The sequence below is a fragment of the Coffea eugenioides genome, chromosome 7 (genome assembly GCF_003713205.1).
Source record: "Coffea eugenioides isolate CCC68of chromosome 7, Ceug_1.0, whole genome shotgun sequence".
Taxonomy (NCBI): Eukaryota; Viridiplantae; Streptophyta; class Magnoliopsida; order Gentianales; family Rubiaceae; genus Coffea; species Coffea eugenioides.
Genome location: NC_040041.1, coordinates 17,430,873 through 17,456,548, shown reverse-complemented (window position 1 = coordinate 17,456,548; position 25,676 = coordinate 17,430,873). Strand labels below are relative to the sequence as shown.

General features: G+C 38.0%; 1 pseudogene; it reads right to left on the bottom strand.

The window, feature by feature from the left end:
* Window positions 1-443: 443 nt before the first annotated feature.
* LOC113777038 lies at window positions 444-2,422 on the bottom strand (annotated as a pseudogene).
* Between the last annotated feature and the right edge of the window lie 23,254 nt (window positions 2,423-25,676).

Sequence of the window (25,676 nt, the reverse complement as noted above, 5' to 3'; positions counted from 1 at the left end):
ATTTTTTTAATGCATGTATGTGTAATAGTCAGCTTAATCGTTCCATTTGAAACAATTAAAGATGAGATAGATTTCTTTTTGTTTTTGTCTTGCAATTATTACTTGCCGAGGGATCTTTAGGTCCCATTCCCTCATTTTTCAATTAGTTTGCCTATTCGTTTTCTATTGAAAACATGTTTTGGAAGCGTTTGGTCTTATAATACTTGGTCAACTCCTTTGTCTTCCCTTTTTACGTCCCAAAGTGACTTCTATTGAAATTTATTGACTTGTTTTTTTAGCTTTACAAGTAAGACCCTCGTCTGTTTTTCCTTTCCTTTTTTCTGTAAATGTCCTTGAAAAATTACTAACATTTTTCTTCTTCTTCTTCTTCTTCTTTAGAAAGAAAGCAGTAACTCAAGCTCTATAGACGTTAAGATCTACATAAAACAGTGTTGGGGAAGGAATCAATTTGGGGGCGCATAACCCTTGAAGAACAAAATTCCCAAGCCACCTATTGCAAATGTCAAAATGAGAGAGACTCCAGCCGGATCAACATAAGCCATCTCACTGCTCTTGTTTATACTGCCTGGATGGGCTCTTTCTTCCAAATTCTCATGATTAAGAGTGCTAAGATTGTCCAATTGATGAATGATTTGGCGCTGCCCCCTGGCTGTGTTGGATATCTCTTCCAACAGTGGAGCATCCTTCCCCGAAAGGAAGGAAGATGAGGAACTCGGCATTATACCCCTAGTTAAGGAGCCATTCTCTAAGCCAGAAATAAAGTGCGAAGTTGGTGCAAAGTCGTTGCAGGTTTCAGCTTGCGAAACGAAATTTTGTGAAGGTGGAAATGATAGTCTGCTGGTTAACTTGAAGCTAAATTCTTCAACCTGAGATGTGAAATCATCCATCCGAGCATTTAAAGTAGATATGAGACATACCTCTCTTAATATTTATACCCATCTTTGCTAAGCTTTGTCTTCAAATCATCTGGCAAAGCCATAACTTCATTCACAAGCTTTTCCAGTTCCATTTGTTTAATATAGGTGTGTATGATATTATAAATGCCCCATCCACATGGTGCATGGGGCATATGGACCTTCCTGTCCCAACTCATGGTTCAAAGTCGTGGTTGCGGCTCGGACCGTTTTACATCGGTCTCGACATATAGATCGCGGTCTCGACGAGATGCGAATTTTTGAAATATTTCTAAAAATTATAAAAAAATATGATAAACAAAAATAACGATTCAGGATGATTCGGAGTGATTCGGTATGACTTGGCCAGTGATCGTCAAGTATTTCAGAATCGTATCGTTCCAGTATCGTATCTCGAGACGGAGTCATCTTGGACTCGGCCCAGTCTTTGAGCCATGGTACCAACCGCTCTTCAACACTTTTTACAATAGTCCGATCTCTTCCTTGCAGCTGAACGTATTGATGGTTGAGCTACTCCAGCCAATCAATTTTCACATAGACCTTCTCATTACTACTTCTCTCAAGTATAGCTGCTAGTGTATATCCCAGGGCCATCAAACCACCAAGAAGCTGCACGCTAACCTCAAAAGTTATACTTCGAGATATTACAAATGGAGGATCTGTGACCCACTCTTAACATAAGATTGTACTTCCCATCTTTATTTCGCATTCTTACGTATGCTTGGCTTGTCAAACCCCTTGATGACTTAAGAATATAAGCAGGACACTGGAATCCAGTGAAAGGATTGAACTTGTTAATGATTTTAATATGTGCAGTCTAGAGATCAAGCTCAATAAAAGCTTTATACATTGGATACACTGTCTCAGATTTTTGGTGGATTATTTCTTCAGGCTCTTGTCCTACTCATTGAATGTCCAGTAGTATTTGTTTTACAAGGCCAAAATGGACTCCCCTCGTGACAGATACTCAAAGATCCAATAAAGGCCGCAATTTCTCACTCAAAGCATAAACGCCCTCATTTATCACAATGCGACATTTTGGAACTTCAAGTGTCCTGTATCCAATGCGGGAGTTGGATTTGAAATCATAAATCGGAACCTCAACCTGCTTCCTTGCTTTAAGATCTTGGATATTCTTTAACTACGTCTCATAGTCAGTCAAACGTGGATCATTGAAGTTACGGTGAACAATGATCATTATAATTGTCTATTGAGATGACAACAACACTTGGCATAAAATTGAGTACTTTGACTATTTTCTCAGTGAATACAGTTTTTCCGGCTCCAGAAGGACCAGCCACGCCAACTAATATTAGTCCATCATTCTTTTGTGCCAGCAACTAAAATGCCCGGATCACAGCAAAAAAGCCTTTCTCAAATGATAAAGGATCCGGGATAGGGACAATTTCATAGCGATCAGAATCCCTTCTCCTTGCTAATTGAACTTGGTCTTTTAGGAGGCCAGATTTCCGGTGAGTTGATTCAGGTCTAGGAACATCTTGAGCCATTTTTATATTGAATGCTTTTCCTCTGTGCTCTCTATGAAGGCACACTGGTGTTTTGCAAAGCGTAAAAGTCTTCTTCTTCCTTTACTTTTTGGTTATGGGGTTGTACTAACATTTTTCTTCTAATGAATATCGCAATGAACAAAAGTAAGTAAGAAACAAAAAAGCAAGCCTCTACACAAAAATTGCACAGAGAATTTTACGACGGATAGTCATCACTGGAATTTTATCACTTTTAGGCTATACTTAATTTTTTCTCCAACGTCTAAGGACACAATTCAATTATCAAACTATGAAATTAGAGTTTTAGTTCATAGGGGAATAACTATACATATAAGTTTAATATCTACACTACTCTCAATTTTTATACAATAGTCAATGTTAAATAAATTTTTTGTTGCCCAATTTCCAAGTGGAAAGAGTTCAAAAAGTACATATTTAAAAACAAATTGAATATTAAAAAGTACAACAATATTAAACCTTTCAAATAAAGAGCAATTTGCAAAACATGAGAGATATTAAAAAAAAAAAACTCTGCAACTAGGAAGTTAAATTTCCCTACTACTCTCAAATGCACAACCACTTGTCTTGAAAATCTTTAGGAAGCTGACAAACATGATAAATTGAGGAATATTATAAATGGACCTAACATGACCTGATAAATTGCCAAAGCATAGAGAAAACTCTGTAATATACTTTGCAAATGCAAGATAAAATTGAGGGCAAATTATACTTTATCCCCCCTATGGTTTAGTATTTTTTCACATAATCCCCATATGATTTCAAAAGCTATACATAACCCCCTCATGGGTTGAATTAAAGTGTCAAAGTGACGGAAATAATCATTCATAACAGAGTCACCTAAAATGTCAAAAATACCCTTTGACGAATGACTATTTCCGTCATTTTGACACTTTAATTCAAACCATGTGGGGGTGATATATAGCTTTTGAAATCATAGGGGGTTATGTAAAAAAATACTAAATCACAGGGGGTAAAGTGTAATTTGTCCTAAAATTTATCAATCCTATCTTGAAGCCAACAAATCCATATTAGGGAATCAAATATGTACTTGAAATTTCAGTACATTATATTCCTTGTGGAGCTGTCCAACAGTTTTCCCTACCTTTTTTGATTTTATGAATTTTACTACTTTATAAAGAAAATTGAGTTTCCATTGCTAAATTTGATGATCAAATGTTTTGTCGAGAGGCTCATTGATAAACCTTTTTTCTATGACTCATTTTTTCATAGTAAAAATGGAATGCAAAGAATCAATGTAAGAGGAATTAGTAACATATAAGGCTGGTATTAAAGAGCATATACTAAATGATGAAATCAAACACCTGAGATTCAGTTTGATATCCATATTTGAATCAACTAAATAAGTGATAAAATTTTCTTTTCCTCGATTGTTTAATGGCTAGAAAGAGGGCTCACCATTAGGTCCCTTTGCTTCATTTGATAATTCAATTAGTTTGGCTATTTGACAGGTATCGAGCCTATACAATAATAAATACCTATTCGAGAAAAATATAAATTTTATATATAGGGTGACTAAGAAGAGCCCAAAGTAAGGAGGGTGTTTATAAAATCGAAAATAATCAAATAACTCAAATAAAATAAATATATAAAAACTGAATGACAATTTATTAAAATTGAATCAAGAATAAATAAACTCTAGCCAAGAAATAACTTTGGAGATAATTCACTCAATTGATCATCGATGCAATGATAATTTTATTTATTCACTGATAAACAAGTTATAACTGCTAAACAAGCGATGACAATCAATTTCTCCTTACTGTATCGATGATCAATGTACGACCATTAATCATTTTCCTAATCAAAAAATAACCCTTGGTACGACCGTAGAGTTCAATTTTCCAATTGCCTTAAGAATTAGAGAAGTCCTATTCTAACCAAATAACACCCTACAAGGGTTATTTTAAATTAACTCATATGTTTTCCTGACACAAAACCAATCATTCCAGTCACCACTAATTTAAAGTAATTAAATAATTAAGGATTTAATTACTCGCACAAAATATTTGGATTAATCCCTGCGGCCAATCTTCAATTGCGATGAATAAGAATAGAAAAGCGTTTATTTTGTTTCTCCCGATAAAGGAGAAAAGAAAAGTTACTATCTAATATCTTAGACATGTAGCTTTTATTATTCCTATCGAAACTACAATCCCTAAAACAAAACAAACTCCTAATAGATAGACTAGATTAGTCTCCTAGTAAGAATAGGAAACTATTCACTTCATAAAGAGTCTCTTCCACAGCTCCAATCCAAAACTAGAAGTCACGCGTTAACTCCCGAGTTCTCGAACTTGTAGAATTAAATTTTGATGCGACCACATTGATTAGCATAAAAATTCAATAAAAATTACGTCTTTAATCCCTTTTTACTCAAAATCCCTACAATCAACACCAAACACCAAATATGAGTAGAATCCAGTAATTAATGCAATATTTGATTGAAATTAAAGGGAAAACAGTCATGAATTTTATGACAAAAATGTAACTTATCACTATTTCTTTTCTATTGATAACCATTGGTTTTGAATTATTTAGACTAATAATACTTTATCAACTTCTTTATCTTTTTCTGTATCATTTTTGCCACGTCAAAAAAAAAGAGGGGCCTCATTCTAAAAGAAACAAAGGTATCTTTCGTTAATCAAACTAAGCATAAAATTTTGTTGGAAAACAACAATTATGCACTTGCATACACACTATTTATTGATAATAATGAATTCTTGGATACGCATGGTAGGTTCTCCAATCATTAATATTCGAGTAGGAAAAGCCCGAATAACCAAACAAAATATAGTTGCACAAAAATGCACAATAAAAAAACTTTTATAAAAAATAATTATCAGTCATAAACACAATGATAACTAAAATAGAAACAATTATAAGTCATAACCAAAATGAATAAAGTGATAAAAATTGAAAATTATAAATTGATGGATGGTCCGAGCACACCGGAATAAAAGTATTTCATATCAATATTAATTCATATGGAACTGGTCTAATTTGCAACTTTGGATCAGTTACTCGCCAAATATCCGCATTCGTAACATAATAAGTTGAGTGCAATTAAACTAGTTTGATGAGAGAATTGGGACCATCTGAATAATATTCCTTGAACAGTCTCACCTTACAACCAACATGTAAAAGATAGTCAATTAATATACACACATACATACATATATACACAAACACACATGTGTATACATATGTATATACACACACACATACATATATAAAATAGCATTTCTTGCTATAACTAAAATTTTCTTACAATAAACACAACCTATTCATATAAACTCTGACCATCTAAAGAACACTAAAAAACACTTTGTTCTATGATGCGACTGCCGAGAGCACAATCCGAACTGAGCACCAGGGATGGACTCGAACTGAGAGGAACCGAACTGGTACCAACGAGATGGTTCCAAACTGACCAGCAAAAGAGTGAATAGAGGGACTAGTTCCCCATTCTGACTCCGACGGTCAAGTCAGTGATGCTTACAAGCAGACAATAGTATTGTTTATTGTAGGTTGCGTGCCTTGCTTTGTCCTGTTGTGTTGTATTTATAAAGTTCTCAGTAGTTCTTTCCTTGTGGAATTAAGAGCCCTACTAGGCTACTAGTGGTGGACTCCTTTTTTGACTCTACCTCCGACCTTATACTGAGAGGTCAAGGATTATCGGCCTATTCGGCCTATTCAGCGCGGAGGCGGTGATCATGCCTGAACTGGCTTCCCTGTCAGCTCAAATAGGCTTGTCCGAACTGATACGTGCCTGTGGTGGATTGGCTCGTCCACACTAGCCCCCCATGGAGTCTAGAGTTATCGAACAGTCGCATGAGTCTGGACCAAACTTCGAGAAAGGTGCCAGTTCAGACTGGGGTCCACGATTTTTGTAACCGCCATGTTTGCTCGGGTAACCACCATGTTTGTTTGAGTAACTGTCCCTTCAGCCGTTACGTCACTCCATAATGACAGTTACTAGTATTTAAATTTGAATTTAACTCGGGTCGTTTCGTCTCCCACTCTGATGACCCCTATAAATAGGTCCTACCAGACGTCATTTTCATCATTTTTCCTCATTTTGTCCGTTCTTCCATCTTCTAGCCAGTTCGCATATTTTCCTTCCCCACGAGAGTCTGTTCATGCATCGTCCCCTTAGGCGTCAAGAGTCTACTCGTGCTTCCCCCTAGGCACCACCTAGCGTCCGAGCTATCCTCCCTCTTTTTCATCAGTAAGTTCCCTTTCTCTTCTTCTTTTATGTCTTCTTCCAAACAGTCTGATATCACTAGTTCAGCTCCTAGGCGTAGGGTAGCTCGACTTATTCTCGTAGAGATTATCTCTTCTTCTACTTCTCCTTCCAGTTCGTCCTCTTCTATTTCGTCAGGATCCGAGTACGTCTCCTCCCCCGCTAATTCTCTTGTTCAAGCAATGAATTTGCCTGAACAGCCTGGTCAGCCTATCGCTGAAACTGCCACCCAAGCAGTTCCAGCCCAGGCTGAGATAGGGACCTCTAGGGGGACCGGTATTGACTTTGGCGAAGTCGATATGATTCCACCTATCCTGGAGCAGGAGGATGTAGACGAATTGGTAGGGAAGTACGATATACCTACCCAGTTCGACGTACTTCCCTACCAGTTCAAAGTTAGGGCGGCCCAACCTGGGGTTTGTGGCCATATACAAAGACCAACTCATAGCCGGCCATCGCCTTCCTATTCCCCAGTTCCTTTTTCAAATTCTTACATTCTGGGGGATCCGAATAACCCAACTCATCCCCAATGCTGCTCAGTCAACCCTTGGTTTCTTTATCTTGTGTCGAATTCTCGAGATCCCTTATTCTCTAGATTTGTTCCGGTCAGTCTTCCATATGAAGATTAATGGTCATGTTCCGGGCTGGTTTTACTTCGCTCGTAGGAGCAGGTCGAAGTATCCAACACGTGAGCTGTTCACGAGTGTCCCCTCTTCAATTTGGGCATGGAAAGCCCAGTTCTTCTATTTGAAGAATATAGGGTTTCCCCTGCCGACCTGGAGGGAAGAGACCCAGGTCTCTGACCCTGTTCCTTCTCCTCTGCCTGAGTCCGAACTGGACCGTTTGCTCAGTTCGGACATGAGGTTGAACGTGAAGGAGTTCAATAACACCCAACTCTGGGTAGCTGGCCTGATCCGAGCAGATGTGTCTGATCCTTCCCGTGAGACCAGACCCCTCTCCCCGAACGAACTGGCCACCTGTAATTGCCGATGCCTTCTTTCTTTCCTTTTTTTCTCTTTTTTTTTGTTCTTGTGAACTTGCGATCTCTATTTGTTCTGGTGCTGATAGTCACTTTTTTGTTTTTTCTTGCAGTGAAGAGGTTCTCACAGATGCTGTCCCTTGGCGGAGCTGGTAGTTCGAGCACGCCCACTCCTGCACCATCCACTGCACCAGCCAGCTCGGCTCCTCTTCCACCTCCTCAGCCAGTGCCTGTTCAGCCAACGCTAGCTCAGTCGTCCCCCGCTGAGGAACGAGGGAAGAAGAAGCGAAGGAAGTCCATGGCCAAGAAGGCACGGACAGAGGCAACTCTTTCGCTCGTTTGGGAGGGAGGATCAGCTCCTGACCTCTCCCAGCTCGAGCACTATGGTATCAACACTACTAAAGAGCAAGTTCGGACAGAGGCTCCTCCTCATATGTGGCAGTACACAAGCACTAGTCCTTTCGATCCACAAACCAAGCCGACCACGCACACATATCCAACGCACTTCTGTCTGCAGTGGAGGCTGTCAGTCAACAATCGAGCTCAATTTCCTGAAGTAGCTTTGGAGCTGCTCCATGGCACCATCCTTTCTCAGCGTATTCAGCCAACAGGGATTCCAATGCCTTCCTGATCAGTTCGTTCAAGCATGAGCCGACTCTAATCACCTGATTCGGCCGTTCGTCGTTAATCAAGACTTCAAGTAGCCCCTTGTCCGTCTCCAATCTTTCCTTCTTATTTGCTGGCTCCCAGGGCTCTAAACAAGTCGTTTGAGCGACCAGTTTCTCCTTACCCTTGAGAGTTGCGATGTAGCAGGTCCGAGCTACCTCTAGATCCCCCAGCACCTCGGCTACTCCTGCGGACGTAGGGAATTTCATGCTAAGGTGCAGAGTTGAATAGACAGCTTGGAGTGCGTTCAGGGTAGGCCGCCCCAATATCATGTTGTACGACGATGGTTCTTTTACCACAGCGAAATTCATTGGGACAGTTCGGTATTTTGAGGACACCCCCACCGTGACCATGAGAGTTATCATCCCCTCAAGTTTTATCAGGGGACCTGCGAAGCCAATCAAGAGAGTTCGGATTGGAATGAGCTGTTTGTCTTCTAGCTACAGTTCCTTGAAAGTCTTATAATATAGCACGTCAATGGCGCTCCCATTGTCTATGTACACCTTTTTACTTTATAGTTGCACGTTATAACTTCCATTGCAATGGCTTCATGGTTATTGGAAGCAAGGGGAACTGCATCTACAGGTCCGTATATTATTTTCTCGCACATCTTCAACTGCTTACTCGGATTATCTCCGCTAGGAAGTGGACGGTTGTTCCGTCGAGCTGCATGACTGTCCCCTCCAGTGGAACCTCCCGCGATGGTGTTGATTACTCCCACCAAGTTCTACGTCTCCTGTTCGGGAGTTCGGTCCCTATGACTCCAGGGTCGGTCTCGCGAGTAGTTCCTGCCTTCTCACTGGTACTCCCTTCGCCTCTATTCATTTCGTCCACTGCGGATGAATTGTCTTAGGTGTTGTCATTTGATCAGCTCTTCAATGTCTTTCTTAAGGTCCCGACATTCCTCCGTATCATGTCCCACGTCTCTGTGGTAAACACAGTACAAATTTTGGTTTCTTTTACTCTTACTGTCGGCTAACTTCCTGGGAGATCGCGAGAGACCTTCCTGTTCCATCACGGCGAGGACTTGAGCCCTTGGTGCTGTGAGAGGAGTGAGACGACCCCACCTCCCCCTAGGGCATACCCCAAGATTTAGCGGACCGCCTGCCCAACTCTCGCCAGGACTCGCTTACTTATTTCGAATAAAATAAGCTATAACTTCAAAAAAAAAGGAAACAACAGTTCCCAAGCTTAGAAAGTACATGTACATTCATTTCTATCTTAACCATTCATACATATTCAAATATAACAATAGCTTCAAGTTCTAGTGGCACTTCTAACCCTAATCGAGCACTAGTGCTAGTAGAATTACAAACATTAAAAATCTAGAAAAAAACTAGCCTTTCCAACTTCACGCCTATACTTGTACCCCCTGTAAGGAAAACAAAAGAAACTAATTGAGTGAACCAAAACTCAGTAAGGTTCCAATACATCATGCAGACCCAAATAGCAAGTTGATCATTATGTAAAATTTGCAATATCAAAGTAGCGAGCATAAAAGTTCATAAAAGTGAGCAATAACACTTCGAGTAGCAAATCTCAAAATAAGCGAGTGTAAAGGTTTTTTTTTTCAAAAAATAATAACACTACAAGTAACAATCATTTCAAAATATAAGGATACAGATGACTCTCAAGAGCCAAATTCCCGCTGCATTACTTGATCCGAACCCGTTGACACTCCGTCAACGTTTGAAGTAGCAAACCATAACCGTAGATCTCCACTTTACACCAATTTTCATCCACCAATCAACCTTCTTACCAGGTCCGAACGTCAAGATAAACACGTATGGTAATACTTGAGCATACCGATTAGTTGAGAAGATAACACTGCACTCGACAAAACAAAAGACCCATGGTTCGTTATCTAATCGATCAAACCCTTGCCGACTTGACTCGATTAACTAGCCAGTGGGGTTTGGGTTCTCAAGTAGTTAGTATAGTCGATGACCAATCGACTTAATCAAGGAAAAAATGCGGAGAAGGGAAGGAGAGGCACCTCCCACTCGAATTGAGAGTGGTACATACTGCCGCTCAACACTTACAAGTCAAGCACAAGTACAAATACAAGTACAAGTCAATGCAAATCAAGTTACATGTACAAGCATGAATGAGATATCAAGTGTTTAGTTGAGTTAGGTTAAGTGCGATAAAGTACACACTCGCTTATGAAATATCAAATCAAGTGTTTAGTAAATTTCTAGCAACAATGAGCAGGTAACATGCAGTTGGAACACTTACCAATATGAGTAAGAGATATGTCAAAAGTTTCCTTCCAGATTGTACTCCGGATCACCAAAGAAACCTAGATCAGTCAAAATAAGGTATTATGGTTCAACTAATCAAAATCTAGATGAACCATAAAAAATTCAGAAATTACCATTGCAAATATGAAAATACAGTTTTAAAGTGAATAATAACATTTGAATTTTCAAGTCATGAAAAATCTTGAGTCATTCCTCAAATTCAAACATAACAAAAGAAAATTTCAGGAATCAATAGTTGAAAGAATTACCAATCCCAAATTGAAGTGAGCAAATGTAATTCAAAGTTTTCGAGATAAAACTAACACTTTTCATCTTAGTTGATACCAAATCTAGGTCAAAACACTCATATATTACTATTAAAGTGCATTCAAGAATACATATGTAACTTAAGATCCAACTAACCCAAAATCAAACCTTACATCTCACTAATATTCATAAGAGCAAGTACTAGAAATTTGGACAGCATTTCCCCTATTTTCTTACTTTTCCCATCCAAGTACAACTTGGATTCACAGGCCAACAAACCTCCAATCCAACCACAAGTGATAACCAACAACATACATCTATTCAAGGTCTCAAAACCAACCAAAAAAACCAAATAATAACTTGTCACCATGAATATCAAAGTTGGAAACCAGTTTAGTGAAGAAATTATAAGTGGCAGATTTGTCATCTTTCGGTGTTTTGGTCATAACTATAGTTACGTATATCGGATCGAGGTAAATTTTATGGTATTTCGAAACTAAGACATAGAGCTACATTTCCTATGAAGACATCAACACCCAATTCTCGCATTTTTAGGGTAAAAAATGGACAGTCAGAAACACATGAAAAACAGGTCAGGAAAATTAAAGTTTTCGCGCAATCAGGAGTGCTCTAACCAAATTATAAGCTAAAATGATCCAATTGATCTAAAATTTTTCAGGTAGAAAGTTAACTCAAATTCCTATAACTTTCATGTTTTGTCCAAAAGCTGATTCAATTGAAAATATGAAGAAATTCGCTGCCCAAGTTGAGTCCAAAAACAGGGCAGAACTGAAATTCACCACCAAATGCTGGAATTTTGCATATCAACCCTAAAACTACTCATCAAAGCTGAAAATTGCTTGACAAAGCTGAAATTTCATCTTTTAAGGCTAAATATCACAATCAACCCACTAATCATCTCACAAATTTCATTTCCAAGTTCAATACCTACATATTAGAGATAAACATCATAAATCAAAACTGAAAAATCACAAACCCTAGTTGAAATTCGCTAATCTTCACCAAAACTAAAGTATCATCCAACATAATTCAAGATTCAAGTCATCTATCCCATATTTTGCTAAAACAAGAAAGAAAAAGGAAGTTTTAGACTTATGCCTTCCAAAACACTTGAAGAACGTGAAGAACCAAGCTATTTCTCTCCAAACAACTCCACAACAAGCTTCCTTAGCTCCTTGGTGCTAGATTAATCAGTTTAGTTTTGTGGTTTCAACTCAAACAAGGCAAAAGTCAAGATTGGAGTTGGAGGTTTTCTCTCTTATTTTTTTCTCCCAATTTTCGGCCAACACAAGAAGAGAATGAAGAAAAATGAACCAAGAAGAAAGATAAGAAGAAAGAAAACTCATTTGGTCAACCAACCCTTGGATCTTTGACACTTGTCAAAGCCAAGTTTTCTCTTTTTTTTTTTCTTTTCTTTCCTTTTCCTTAGTCAACAAAGATGACTGGATTAAGGGATAATTTAGGAAGGATTAGGTGAAATAAAAAACAAGAAGATTAGGGTAAAAAAATATCTGTCAAGTGGAGTACTCAACAGGTAACAAACAGTGCACGTCGGTTCAAGTCTATTTTCCTTAACTCTTGCGTACTTGTGTTTTAACTTATGATTCACTAACTTATTAATAGCACTTCTAATCACGCACTTCCTCTTATCTAAAACTCACTCTTAACCACCAAATTTAGTATACACATCTCGCCAAGTGATTACACGGCCAAAATGCACAAAAATCCTAATTTATACTAACTATAAACGTAAAGGTAAATTCTCGATTCTAGTATATATTACACCTATTGAGAGAGTAAATTGGTAGTAAAAGGAATTTATAATTTAACTTATTCAAAATAAGAGAATTATAAGGAAAATATAGGTGAATTTCCAAGTTCTCATAAGGAGTCCATCTTCTCTCTCCTTCAAAAGCCCTGTTCCTTGGCAAACGGTCGAACGTATTCTTCCGCGATTGACCTCCTCGTGCTTCCCCCGGATCCATGTTCTTTCTCCTCCTTTCGTCTCTCTGTCTCTCCTGCTCGCTCTTCAGGCGATTAGCCTCTTCGGCATTGGCCTTTTCGTGAGTTCGGTCCAACATTTTCCGAATAGACTTGGGAGGTTTTTCAACGAACTCGATATATAATTTCTGCATATGCAATCCATTGATGAAGGCGGCCCTGACGACCTTATCATCTCGATCCCGGACCTGGAGAGACTCGTTGTTGAATTGCACCATGTATTCTCACAGCGACTCATCTAGCTTTTGCTGAACTGCCATCAGATGAGCAGTGTTTTTGGAGAAAGCTCAGGACGAAACGAACTGAGCTGCAAACAAGCGCGCGAGCTGTCGGAAGGATCGAATCGATCGGGGGATAGCCCCTGAAACCATCGACGCGCCCTTCTCGCCAGGAACATGGGGAAGGTTTTACACCTAACTGCATTAGCGGCCGTCTGTAGTCGCATGTGGGTCAAGAATGCGAACAGATGATCTTCTGGATCCCTGGTCGCGTTGTAGGGTTTCATACTCGGTATTTTGAACTTAGCAGGTAAAGGGTAATTCTCAATGTCCGACACGAAGGGAGAGGAAGAATATTTGTCCTCTTTCGGGTCCAACAGTAGGTCCAATTCATCCTGTATAGGATACTCTTCTCTCCTCGGAGAGTTCTCCCTCCGAGGGATCCCCTGAAAAGACTCAAAATGGTCTGTTCGGGAGTTCTTATGAGAAGGCTCCAGGATGTCCATTTGCTCATGAATAGAATCCTTTCGTACTCGTTTCCGTAGGGGGCGGGGGCTCTCTGTCCTGGGCTCCGACAGTTCTATTCCGCCCTCCTTCCGGGCTTTAGGACCCTGGACGTGACGGTCTCCAGTTTGACCCTTTAGGTAGTTCATGATTGCTTCGAAGGTGGGCAGATTCTCCGCCACCGCTTGTACCAGCTGTTCAGGAGGGATTCGCGAGAGCTCCGTTCCCTCCTTACCATGAGTTGGCCCCTGGTGAGGATTTTGGGGATAGGTTTGCTCGTTCCCCTTCGATTCCTCAGTGTTCTTTCGGGATCTGGTTCTTGGCATGTTTCGCAAAGAAAGAGTCAAAGTTCCCACAGACGGCGCCAATTGATGCGACTGCCGAGAGCACAATCCGAACTAAGCATCAGAGATGGACTCGAACTAAGAGAAATCGAACCGGTACCAACGAGATAGTTCCGAACTGACCTGCAGAAGAGTGAACAGTGGGACTAACTCCCCGTTCCGACTCCGACGGTCAAGTCAGTGATGCTTACAAGCAGAGCAAGAGTATTGTTTATTGTAGGTTGCATACTTTGCTTTGTCCCGTTGTGTTGTATTTATAGAGTTCTCAGTAGTTGTTTCCTTGTGGAATTATGAGCCCTACTAGGCTACTAGTGGTGGACTCCTTTTTGAACTCTACCTCCAACCTTATACTGAGAGGTCAAGGATTATCGGCCTATTCAGCCCATTCAGCGAGGAAGCGGTGATCACGCCCGAACTGGCTTCCCTGTCAGCTCGAACAGGCTTGTTTGAACTGACACATGTCTGTGGCAGATTGGCTCCTCCACATTCTACAACAACCAAGCGAGAAATCCATTGCTTCATTTGACCACTAAATCCATTGATGAACACATAGCGATTTGTCACCTAGAAAACTTTTACTTTTCGGAAAAACAAGAAAAAAGCAAAGACGTAAAAATACAAATTTAGAAGATGGCTCAACTAGCAAAAGAATAATAATAATAATTATCAAGTCTATTAATGTTTTACTCTAAAATCACTAAAACTTATACCCATTAGTTATACATGCATAAACCTAAAACCAAAAAATTGCATTCCTCACTACTACACAGGAAAACTATATATAACTCCAACAATCGAAAACAATTGACATCCCAAATAGTGCTATTAATTGAGTGAAGTCGAGTCGATTTTTGGATTCTCAAACTCGACTTATGCATCTATCGAGCCAAGTTTAAACTTGCTCAACTAAGTAGATGAGCCTTGAAGTGTGCTTGAGATCGACTCGATAAATGGGATATGTGACTCGAGGTTGAACTCGAGCTCAAGTTTGAACTCAAAATCCTTGTCAAACAACTGCAATAATTTTGGCAATATTCATACAAATGCCACAATTCAATCACACAGGTTTAATCAAACAAATCCCTTACCCTATCTAAAAATACCAGATTTGCTAGGTTGCCATTCACAATCACAAATTAATTGCATAAAAAAATATGTCATATTTGACTTCACAAGGAATAAGCCAATAACAAACACCCAAAGCAATACCAAAGTTAAACTTGCAAATTCACATTTTCACAAAACAAAATGCCTCGCAAATTACAAATTCCATCTAAATATATAGTCAATAGATTTGATCAAATTCTTTTCAAGTCAATGAAGACACAAAGTCCAGCCAAATAACTATATAAGAAAATGCTAGATAACTAAAAATTTGACCAAGTCCAACTTCACAAATCACAAATTTCAGAATGTCTTTCATACATAGTCAATTGCAGTCACAAATCTGAGCAACCAATAAACCAGAAAACAACTTTAGACAAGTCCAGCTTCACAAATTGAACTTTAACAAGGTCCAACTTCACTTTAGGAAACAAATTCGACAAGGTCTAGCATCACCTACTCCAGAAAATAGAATTCACATGTCAGAAAGATCCATTTCTTCAATGGTAGATGATTTGGCAACATCAAGTGGTTCCTACAAAACAAAAACAAGAAAGTTCCAATTTCTAACAAGGTAAAATGAGGCACCAAAATAAATTTGCAAATAGAAGATATATTTTACTTACATAAGACTTGTTTTTTAACCCATGAAACCGCAAAACCAATAATTGCAACAAAATAGCATTTGCTCCATTTCAATCGACACAGAAACATATTGATCATCGATTATTTTACCACCATCACTGAAAGTAGATTTGGATGCCACAGTTGTAACTAGACTAGCAAGTACATCACTTTCCATCCTTGATAATATGGGGAATCTCCATCTTTCCCCTTTCCACCAATCCAAGGCATCAAGATTTGCATTTGCATCACAGACATACCTACCTTCTTCCACATAAACATTTAAATCTAATTTTTCAAGGGGAACCTTGTCAATTTCATTAACAACCATCTGAATAATTTTGTAAAAGTTGATTTTGTAAAATTGAATCTAGAAAATTAGATTTTTTAGAATAACTCATGTATTACCCTCATATGCTACATAAATGACCTTTTGTGCTATTAAATGATTTTTTAATGTGATAAATTACTTTTTTTATGAAAATTAAATAGTGGATGAGAAGAATAAGGGACACATAGATGCATTTGGAAGTGAGTTGAGAATAGGAAGAAAATAGAAAGACCATAAAATGTTTTCTTATCTTTAGCTAGTTTAGTAATTATATTAAACTCTAAGAGGTACATTTGTCTACATGAAAAGTAGGCCATAATTAGAATTTAAAAGCACCTCAAGACTTGCTTCTGATTTTTGGCTTCCTTGAACCCTAAAAAATCTAAAATTAGTTTTTCAAAATTAGTTGAAAACACAACAAAATCACCTCTTTTGAAAATCAAAAGCTTAAATTAGGCTCTCAAAATTAGTTGAGAACAAGGCCATTGATTGTTGCATGAAAGTTGAAGTAAACTTTATGTGGATGGCTATTCGAGTATGCACTATCTTAAAGTCTATTTGGTTGTTAGGCTCCTAAAATCAGTTGAGAACAAGGCCATTGATTGTTGCATGAAAGTTGAAGTAAACTTTATGTGGATGGCTATTCGAGTATGCACTATCTTAAAGTCTATTTTGGTAGTTTGATAATTAAAATATGTTCCCCAACATTTAAGAAAATGTTGAATATTGCCGTAAAAGTGTGAATAGTTAATAATGGTAATATGTTATGAATTTTTCTGTGCGAATTCTGTGTAGAAATTCTTTTTGCATGTTTCTTAGCTCTTGCAAGAAAATTATTAGGACCTTATTCTAGCAACACCTAATAAATTTAAGAAAAAATAGTAATAAGGATCTTGCTTATAAAGTAAAAAATGAAGCAAATTACATACATCTAGCAGTAGCTACTTTGGATATAAATGTGAAGGACAAACAAGTTGATCGAGGTTAGGACAGGCCAAGAAATTCATAAGGGCGCATTTTTTAGGGTGACATGGACTATTTTTGGGCACGATTTAGTCAAGTTAAAAAGAGGAAGGTCAGGGTGAGGGTAGTGTCGTGGAGAAGGTCGCTGTTGTGGGGTTTTAAGTTGAATACGGATGCGAGTGAAGTTAATAGGAAGGCAAGAGGAGGAGAGGTGCTGCAGTGCTTGGAAGCTAAGGTTGTGTTTGTCTTTTATAAGGAATTTGGAGAGATGTGGACGTAGTATTGGCGGAGGGCATGGCTTTGATGGAAGGGCTAGTCATTTGCTTTCATAGGGAGTTGCAAGGCATTACATTGGAAGTAGATTCTTTGGCATTGGTACACTTGGTGAAGGCAGGGGGCATGGGGAGGTGGTCTATGGTTAACGTCATAAGAAGGATTCAGTGGCTATTGCAAAAATTATTGGCTGATAGAGCAATTATTTTGCACACTTTGCACCATTATTTTGTCCTAATTATGGCTACTCATGGTGCTAAGAATTGGAATTTTGGTCATATTTGGTATTTGCAATTATTTTGCACACTTTGCACCATTATTTTGTCCTAATTATGGCTACTCATGGTGCTAAAAATTGGAATTTTGCTCATATTTGGTATTTGTGTAAAGTGTAGGTGGTTGGCGTAAAAAGTGCTCTCGCAGGGCAAATTTTCAGAAGACTTTTTGTCTCAGGGCTTGCTCACGCCAGAGACCGAAAGAGGTACATCAAAAGGACGGACCCGCGGGATTAATTGCAGCAAAGCCAACTAAGGATCCCGGTCCACGTGAACCCGAAGCACTGGATCAGAACCTTTAAACAAAAGCTTTGTTCCTGACCCCTTTGTGGATTTCTCCTGGCGGCGCTAATTAGAAGCTATAAATAGGAAAAGGCCAGATTCACGAGAGGGCAATTTTTTTAGCTTTAGTTTTCTTTTCACGCAGCAGTCAGACGTTGTAGACTTTTCCTTGCTTTTTGGCTTTTACGCTTTAGACTCTTTTGCTCTTGCTTCGGCTCTGTACAAATTCTCGTGGGTGTTGTGTTGAACTTTGGGTTTCAGTACGAACATCAACGCAGAGACAAGGAAGACTTTTTCCTTTTTCTTTCTTCGGTATTTCATCGTTCCAAATTCTGTGATGTTTGTGCGGATGGAATCAATTAACCCACGTGTGATTGACACGATGAGGAGCGGCTAGTTTTTTCCTCTACCCAAAAGTCGACGTGAAGGCGCGGTCCATAATATCTGTGAGATCTAATCGAATTTTCATTATTTCTTCCAATCTGTTGCTATTCGTGCGTTTCCTGAATTAATTGTTCATGGGTATTTTATTAATTGAATATCAACGGCCGGGTATTTGATTTAATTCAATAGCCTACTGTCACATTAACTGAATTGAATCCGTAATTGTTCGTTTAGTTGATAACTAGTGACAACTACCATAATTGGCTTTATGTTGGGGAAACGCGAGATCTAATTTAAATAAACCCTCTTAGCGTGTTTATTGATTAGGGTTAGGTTTTTCCAACTTTAATGCAACTGGATAATTAAATTCCTACGATCGTATCTAGGGTTGTTTTCTGGTTAGAGAAGCAGTCAACGGTCATACCTTGGCTGTCGAAAAGGTAAGAAAAAATTGGCTGTCAGAGCTTGTTGATAGTATAGATAAATGGATGAAATATCCTTGCATCGATGAGCATTTAATTGGACCGTGCCTGAGCAGTTGATCTTTTGGATAGAATTTTTATTAATTGCTATTTTTAGTAAATTGTGCTTTGTGAGTTAGTTTTGAATTTTGTTTGTTTTATTTCATTTTTATTTGCCTCCTATTGAAAACCCCCCACTTGTCTTGACTCGAAAGGAAGCGAATTATCTCCAGTTTCTGTGGATTCGATCCTACTCACCGCTATACGTAAAATTTACATTTTTCTCGAGTAGGTATTTATTATTGTACAGGCTCGACACCTGTCAATTTTTGGTGCCGTTGCTGGGGACTGGTGCCTGATTAATTTGTTTCTTTTTTAGTTTATCTTGTTTTATTTTTTTTATTTTTCTTTTTTTTATGGCTGCTGACATTTCGTATTTTGGTGATAGACTAAATTTTATTTTTACGAAAGGAAATGAGGCTTGTGTTTGTTCTGATGATCAATATTCAGATTCACTAAGCTTTCTTATAGACAAAATGGCTGTTGCAACTTGTGAGATTTGTTATGCCATAGATCATTCAACCAGTATGTGCTCTAAATATCAAGATTACCTGAATGCCTATCTCAATAAGTTTGGAAGTTTTTCACTCCAATCTCGAACGTGACATGACCCTTATTCAAATGGGTGATCAAAGATGGTGTGACAACTCCAATTTTAATTATGCACCAGAGCCAACCGATTTTCAACATCAATATCAACAGCAACAGCCATCATCGATGTCAGAATTGCTCTCACAGACTAACATCGGCCTTGAAGTGGATGAGAGTGCAATTATCCTAACAAATGACATGGTACTGCAAGAGTCTCAAGAAGAAAAAACTAAAGATGCAGTTGAAAAGAAAGTTGAAGTACAAGAATTGAGAACCCAACATCAAATGGTTCAAGTGGATGAATCCAGTGAACAATCTTCAAATGCGGTGATATCTCCTCCAATCCTTAATCAATATTTACCTAACTCTTATTCTTCAATTCCTGTTAGTGAAATTGATTTTATTATACCAGAAGATTTTGGATTTCATGACAGGAATAAGTTAAGAGTTACGATGAAAAAATATCTCGAACTAGTAAGTGTCCGTGATGGAGGAGTAAGTGAAGAACTAATATTCTTATTGACTTGTTTAGAGCCAGCTACTAATCCAGGGAAGACCATACCTCATGTGCTCAAGGATTACTCTATTTACGAGGGATATCATAGATATATAGAAGATGAAGTATTGAGACGAGCCACACGATTTTATCCTCCGTGAATAAATATGACGATGTCTAGCCAAAAACATTAAAGAAAGGCGCTGCTTGGGAGGCAACCCAAGGCTTCTTTTGTTTTAGTTTTCTTATATTTTTGAAGTTTTTGTTAAGTATTAGTGTCATTTAGTGGGTTGTTATTTTGTGGTAGGAAGCTGGCAGTTAGACATGCCCACGCTAGGTCGTCACACCTAAGGAATGAAGTTTTGGAATTGACGGTCAGAAGACTATAACTTCCAAGGCGTGCCCACGCCTTCCAACCCTTCCGATAACAAAAGTTAAAAAGAAATTTTTTTTTCCTAGCCCCACTTTTCTACTTTTTTTTTCTTTATCCTGTCTTGTCTAATCCCTTTTCACTTTATTTTAGCTTCAGTCTTCTCCTTCCTGTTCGTGTTGCGTCCGTCGCCGCCACTCCACCTTGCGTCCGCCGCCACCACACCACCTTGTGCACGCAGCCGCCTCACCCTCCTCCGCCTTAGTGTCTCGCTTTCCCTCCCCGGTGGTTAGGGAAGTTTCTCTTCTTTTCTCCTAATACTTTATTTATCTTTTCTACATTGAGAACAATGTAGGTTTTAGGTGTAGGAGAGTGGCTTCCATTATTTCTTTTTGCTTTGTTACTCTAAAAAATAAAACAAAAAAAGAAAAAACAAAAAATGGGAAAAATGAAAAAAAATGAAAACATTGTAATTAGTCGGCTTTTTGTTTATTTCTATGCTTGTTAATGCTGGAGCATGTTGCTGTGATGAATGACACAATCAAGGTGCGTGGGTATGTGGGTAAAAATACTAGCTATGCATTTTGTTTTCCCTTGGCAGTGTTGTTGAGTGTTGAATATGCTGGACTTGACCCATTCTTGAAACTTTTGGGAGCTTTTGAGCCTTATATGCGCACATTATTCTTGTTTGCTCTATTTTTATTTGATTGAGTGGGTATCATGCATGGTATCAGCATTCTAGAACTTGCTATTTTGTACATGTCGAGACCACATTTTGTTGAACTGGATGCATTTGAAATGATAAGGGCATTTAGGATTTAACCTTCTTTGACTTTTTAAAAACCACGCCTTCATCTTATCTTCCGATAGTGAACCCGTTTGAGTTTTTATCCTTCTCTTTGTTTGTTAACCATGTGTAATAACCCATGACTTTTTTTTAGACTTTTTTGTTCCACCTGGTGTTGTTAAGGGATGCTTGAAAATTCATTGCGTTTGCAAGGCAAGTAATCTATGGCTGCGAGTTTCGTTAGATTTGATGTTGTATGGTACTGTTTCTGTGCATCTGAAGATTGAAAGAGAAGAAAAGAAAAAAAAATGAAAAAAAAAGGGGAACAAAAATGGTTGAAATTGTCAACAAAAAGGTGAACAGCAGACTCTGGCTTACAAGGCGTGCCCACGCCTTGCGAACCGTTCCCCTTCAAAAAAAAAGAGAAAAAAAATGGAAAAAAAAAGAGCAAAAGAAGTCAATTTCGATACTTTCACAGTAGGAATAGCAAATGGAAATGCCTTGCTTGTGAAATCCCCTGGTAATGTATTATGGTTATGAAGTGGATATCAGGCATCTTCGTGGCACACTACACCCTATACTTAACTTTTTGTCCCACCTTTTAACTAAGTCCCATTACAACCCTATTAAAGCCCCTTTGATTAGTGTATTTGATTCACTTTTGAGTGGTGGAGATTTGATAAACGTGCATGCCTATAGTAATGCCATTTCATGATGTTGATTTGAGCGTTTCTAGTATTCATACACTTTCTTGGAGGTAACGAGTATTACTGTTCATATTCTTTTTGGATTCCTACCTATCCAGTATGTTCTAATTTTGGTGACATTGTCAGGAGTACAAGATGTTTGTGCTAGTATAGATGACTATGAAACTGTTGCTATCTTGATTGTGCTTCAAAGCTCCAAAATGCTTGAGGACAAACATTGTCTAGGTGTGGGGGGATTTGATAGAGCAATTATTTTGCACACTTTGCACAATTATTTTGTTCTAATTATGGCTACTCATGGTGCTAAGAATTGAAATTTTGCTCATATTTGGCATTTGTGTAAAGTGTAGGTGGTTGGCGTAAAAAGTGCTCTCGCAGGGCAAATTTTCAGAAGACTTTTTGTCTCAGGGCATGCCCACGCCAGAGACCGAAAGAGGTACATCAAAAGGACGGACTCGCGGGATTAATTGCAGCAAAGCCAACTAAGGATCCCAGTCCACGTGAACCCGAAGCACTGGATCAGAACCTTTAAACAAAAGCTTTGTTCCTGACCCCTTTGTGGATTTCTCCTGGCGGCGCTAATTAATGGCTATAAATAGGAAAAGGCCAGATTCACGAGGGGGCAAATTTTTTAGCTTTAGTTTTCTTTTCACGCAGCAGTCAGATGTTGTAGACTTTTCCTTGCTTTTTGGCTTTTACGCTTTAGACTCTTTTGCTCTTGCTTCGGCTCTGTCAAATTCTCGTGGGTGTTGTGTTGAACTTTGGGTTTTAGTACGAACATCAACGCAGAGACAATGAAGACTTTTTCCTTTTTCTTTCTTCGGTATTTCATCGTTCCAAATTCTGTGATGTTTGTGCGGATGGAATCAATTAACCCACGTGTGATTGACACGATAAGGAGCGGCTAGTTTTTTCCTTTACCCAAAAGTCGACGTGAAGGTGTGGTCCATAATATCTGTGAGATCTAATCGAATTTTCATTATTTCTTCCAATCTGTTGCTATTCGTGCGTTTCCTGAATTAATTGTTCATGGGTATTTTATTAATTGAATATCAACGGCCGGATATTTGATTTAATTCAATAGTCTACTGTCACATTAACTGATTTGAATCCGTAATTGTTCGTTTAGTTGATAACTAGTGACAACCACCATAATTGGCTTTATGTTGGGGAAACGCGAGATCTAATTTAAATAAACCATCTTAGCGTGTTTATTGATTAGGGTTGGATTTTTCCAGGTTTAATGCAACTGGATAATTAAATTCCTATGGTCGTACCTAGGGTTATTTTTTGGTTAGAGAAACAGTCAACGGTCGTACCTTGGCTGTCGAAAAGGTAAGGAAAAACTGGCTGTCAGAGGTTGTTGATAGCTATAACCAACCTAGTGATAAATGGATGAAATATCCTTGCATCGATGAGCATTTAATTGGACCGTGCCTGAGCAGTTGATCTTTTGGGTAGAATTTTTATTAATTGCTATTTTTAGTAAATTGTGCTTTGTGAGTTAGTTTTGAATTTTGTTTATTTTATTTCATTTTTATTTGCCTCCCATTGAAAACCCCCCACTTGTCTTGACTCGAAAGGAAACGAATTATCCCCAATCCTTGTGGATTCGACACTACTCACCGCTATACGTAAAATTTACATTTTTCTCGAGTAGGTATTTATTATTGTACAGGCTCGACACCTGTCATTGGCTTCAATAACTCATGTCTTTTGAGAAGCTAATAGAGTGGTAGATAGCTTAGCAATATTAAACATTCAGGGTAATCATGTTGATAAGTGACTAATTTAAGCTATTTTTGAATGATATTTTATGTTATTTTTAGTCATTTTGGCAATATTATAGGAAGAAAATGGATCAATTTGACTCTAATTAGTGTAAAATGCTCGTAAGTGATTAAATGTCCCTTTTCCTTGTATTTTGTCCATAATTTTTATAGGAATTGGAAATATACTTCATTTGGATGAAAAAGAAAGTTGACAGCTTTGACACATTTTCGTATTTCGGTTATAACTTGAGCTACAATGATCATATTGAGATGATTCTTGAACCATTTTGAAGATAAGAGATAGATCTACAATTCATGTGAAGACATTGAAATCCAGTTTAAACGTTTTCCAGGTCAAAAATCCGAATTACAGTAGCCAATTGCTATAGTCGAAGCTGAAACGAGGCAGTTAGCAGTCAGGGGTATTTCAGTCATGTCTCAGCCTACACAAATCCAAATGAGGTGAGTCTTGATGTATTGGAAAGATAACTCAAAGGCCTACAAGTATTATGTTTTGGTAAAGAGTTAATTCAGCTTCTATTATCAAAAAACGTTTAGTTGAAGTTGAGGCAAAATTGGAGCAAAATTGAAGATTGGACAAAAATTGCAAAGAAATGCAGGGGGAAATCCGGCCGACTATCTAGGGATTATACCATAACCTAAGGAGCTTTCATGTGTTATTATCTTGCATAAGTTTAGTATAATTTTATCCCTTTTAATTCATTGATCGTTTAAATAATAAAAAAGCTTTAGTAGTGTCGGTAATTGTCCAATCTTCCTCGTGGGATCGACCTGATCTATGCCATAAACTACTAGTTGACCTGTATACTTGCAGTCAAAACAGGTATAAATTGGATTTAAACTTGTACTTATATTAAAAACCCATCAAATTTTTGGTGCCGTTGCCGGGGAAGATTAATGGCAATAACGGCGTGAAGAGCAACTTTATTAATTTAGACATTTTAATAGTTCTTCTTGTGTATTAATTGAGTCTAGTTTGTTGTGCATTTGTCAAGTTAGTCTTGAATGTATTTTCTATTATTTGTGTGTTTAATGTGTATGTATTTTATCGTCTATTCTTCTTACTAATTTTGCTTTTAAGTTGTTTAAAAATAATTTTAGGTAGTGAGAAGGGTAAGTCAATTTGGAGGACAATGCATGAGAAGTGAAAGTTCGGTAGCGAATGGTTACTACGTGCAAAACTCCTTGAATAGAGGTAACCAAGAAATTACCGAAGGTATGTGATTTGAAGATGGTTTGAGATGCTTAAAGGCTAAACTTGATGTTGTAACATTACAAGTTCAATGGGACGCCATTAAGCATGAGATTGAACGAAAGAGGAATATTAATACTTTTAATTCTAATCATATGATTTGTGACTCGTGTGGAGATTATCATGCTACTAATACATGTATGCAAGCACAAAATATGGATTATTATAATGAATTTGGGCATAACAATCCTTATTTGGATCAATATAGTCCTAATTGGAGAAATTCTTATGCTTATGGTTGGGATAATTAATTACTTATAGTGATTCTCCATGTTTTTATGATTATCCCCCCGAATGTGTCCAATATAAATCAAAACCCTCTTGAGAATTGATAATAGAAAGGTTAGTTAATGCACCTTCACCTTCAGAATTAGAAAGCGAACCATTAGCTAACGATTCTAAGCTATCTTGGGAATTGGCTATAGAAAAGCTAGCAAATGTGACTTCTAATCGTTTTGATAGGTTTGAGGAAAGATTAGATGAATTAACTTCTCACTTTTGTAGAGTACAAGACCAATTGCATGAGTTGTGTGGAGTTATTTCTTCTAATGATATGCACTATGACCCTAGCATGAATGGTGAGTATGTTGCAAGTGAAAGTGGATTGCATTTTGATCAAAATGATGAATGTAATTTGTGTTTCAATGAAAAAATGTCTATTTCACATGATAGTACCTTTAGAGCTAACCTTGAAGCTCAAGAGGTGAGCCTTAACGACTCATTTTTCACATTTCTTGAAGAATGTATTGAGAATATACGTTTTAAAAGTATTATTCCCCAAGAAAATCATGTGGACGTTCCTTTGGTGAATTCTCAAGTGGTGCATATTTAAGGTAATATCTACAACTCACTTGAGTTAGGTAACCTACTTCCACCTCTCATATCATTAGAATATGTGGCTCTAGTTGTTAAGCCACATTTTAATGATCCACCACGACCTAAAATGGTGGATTATTCATTAACAAAATCT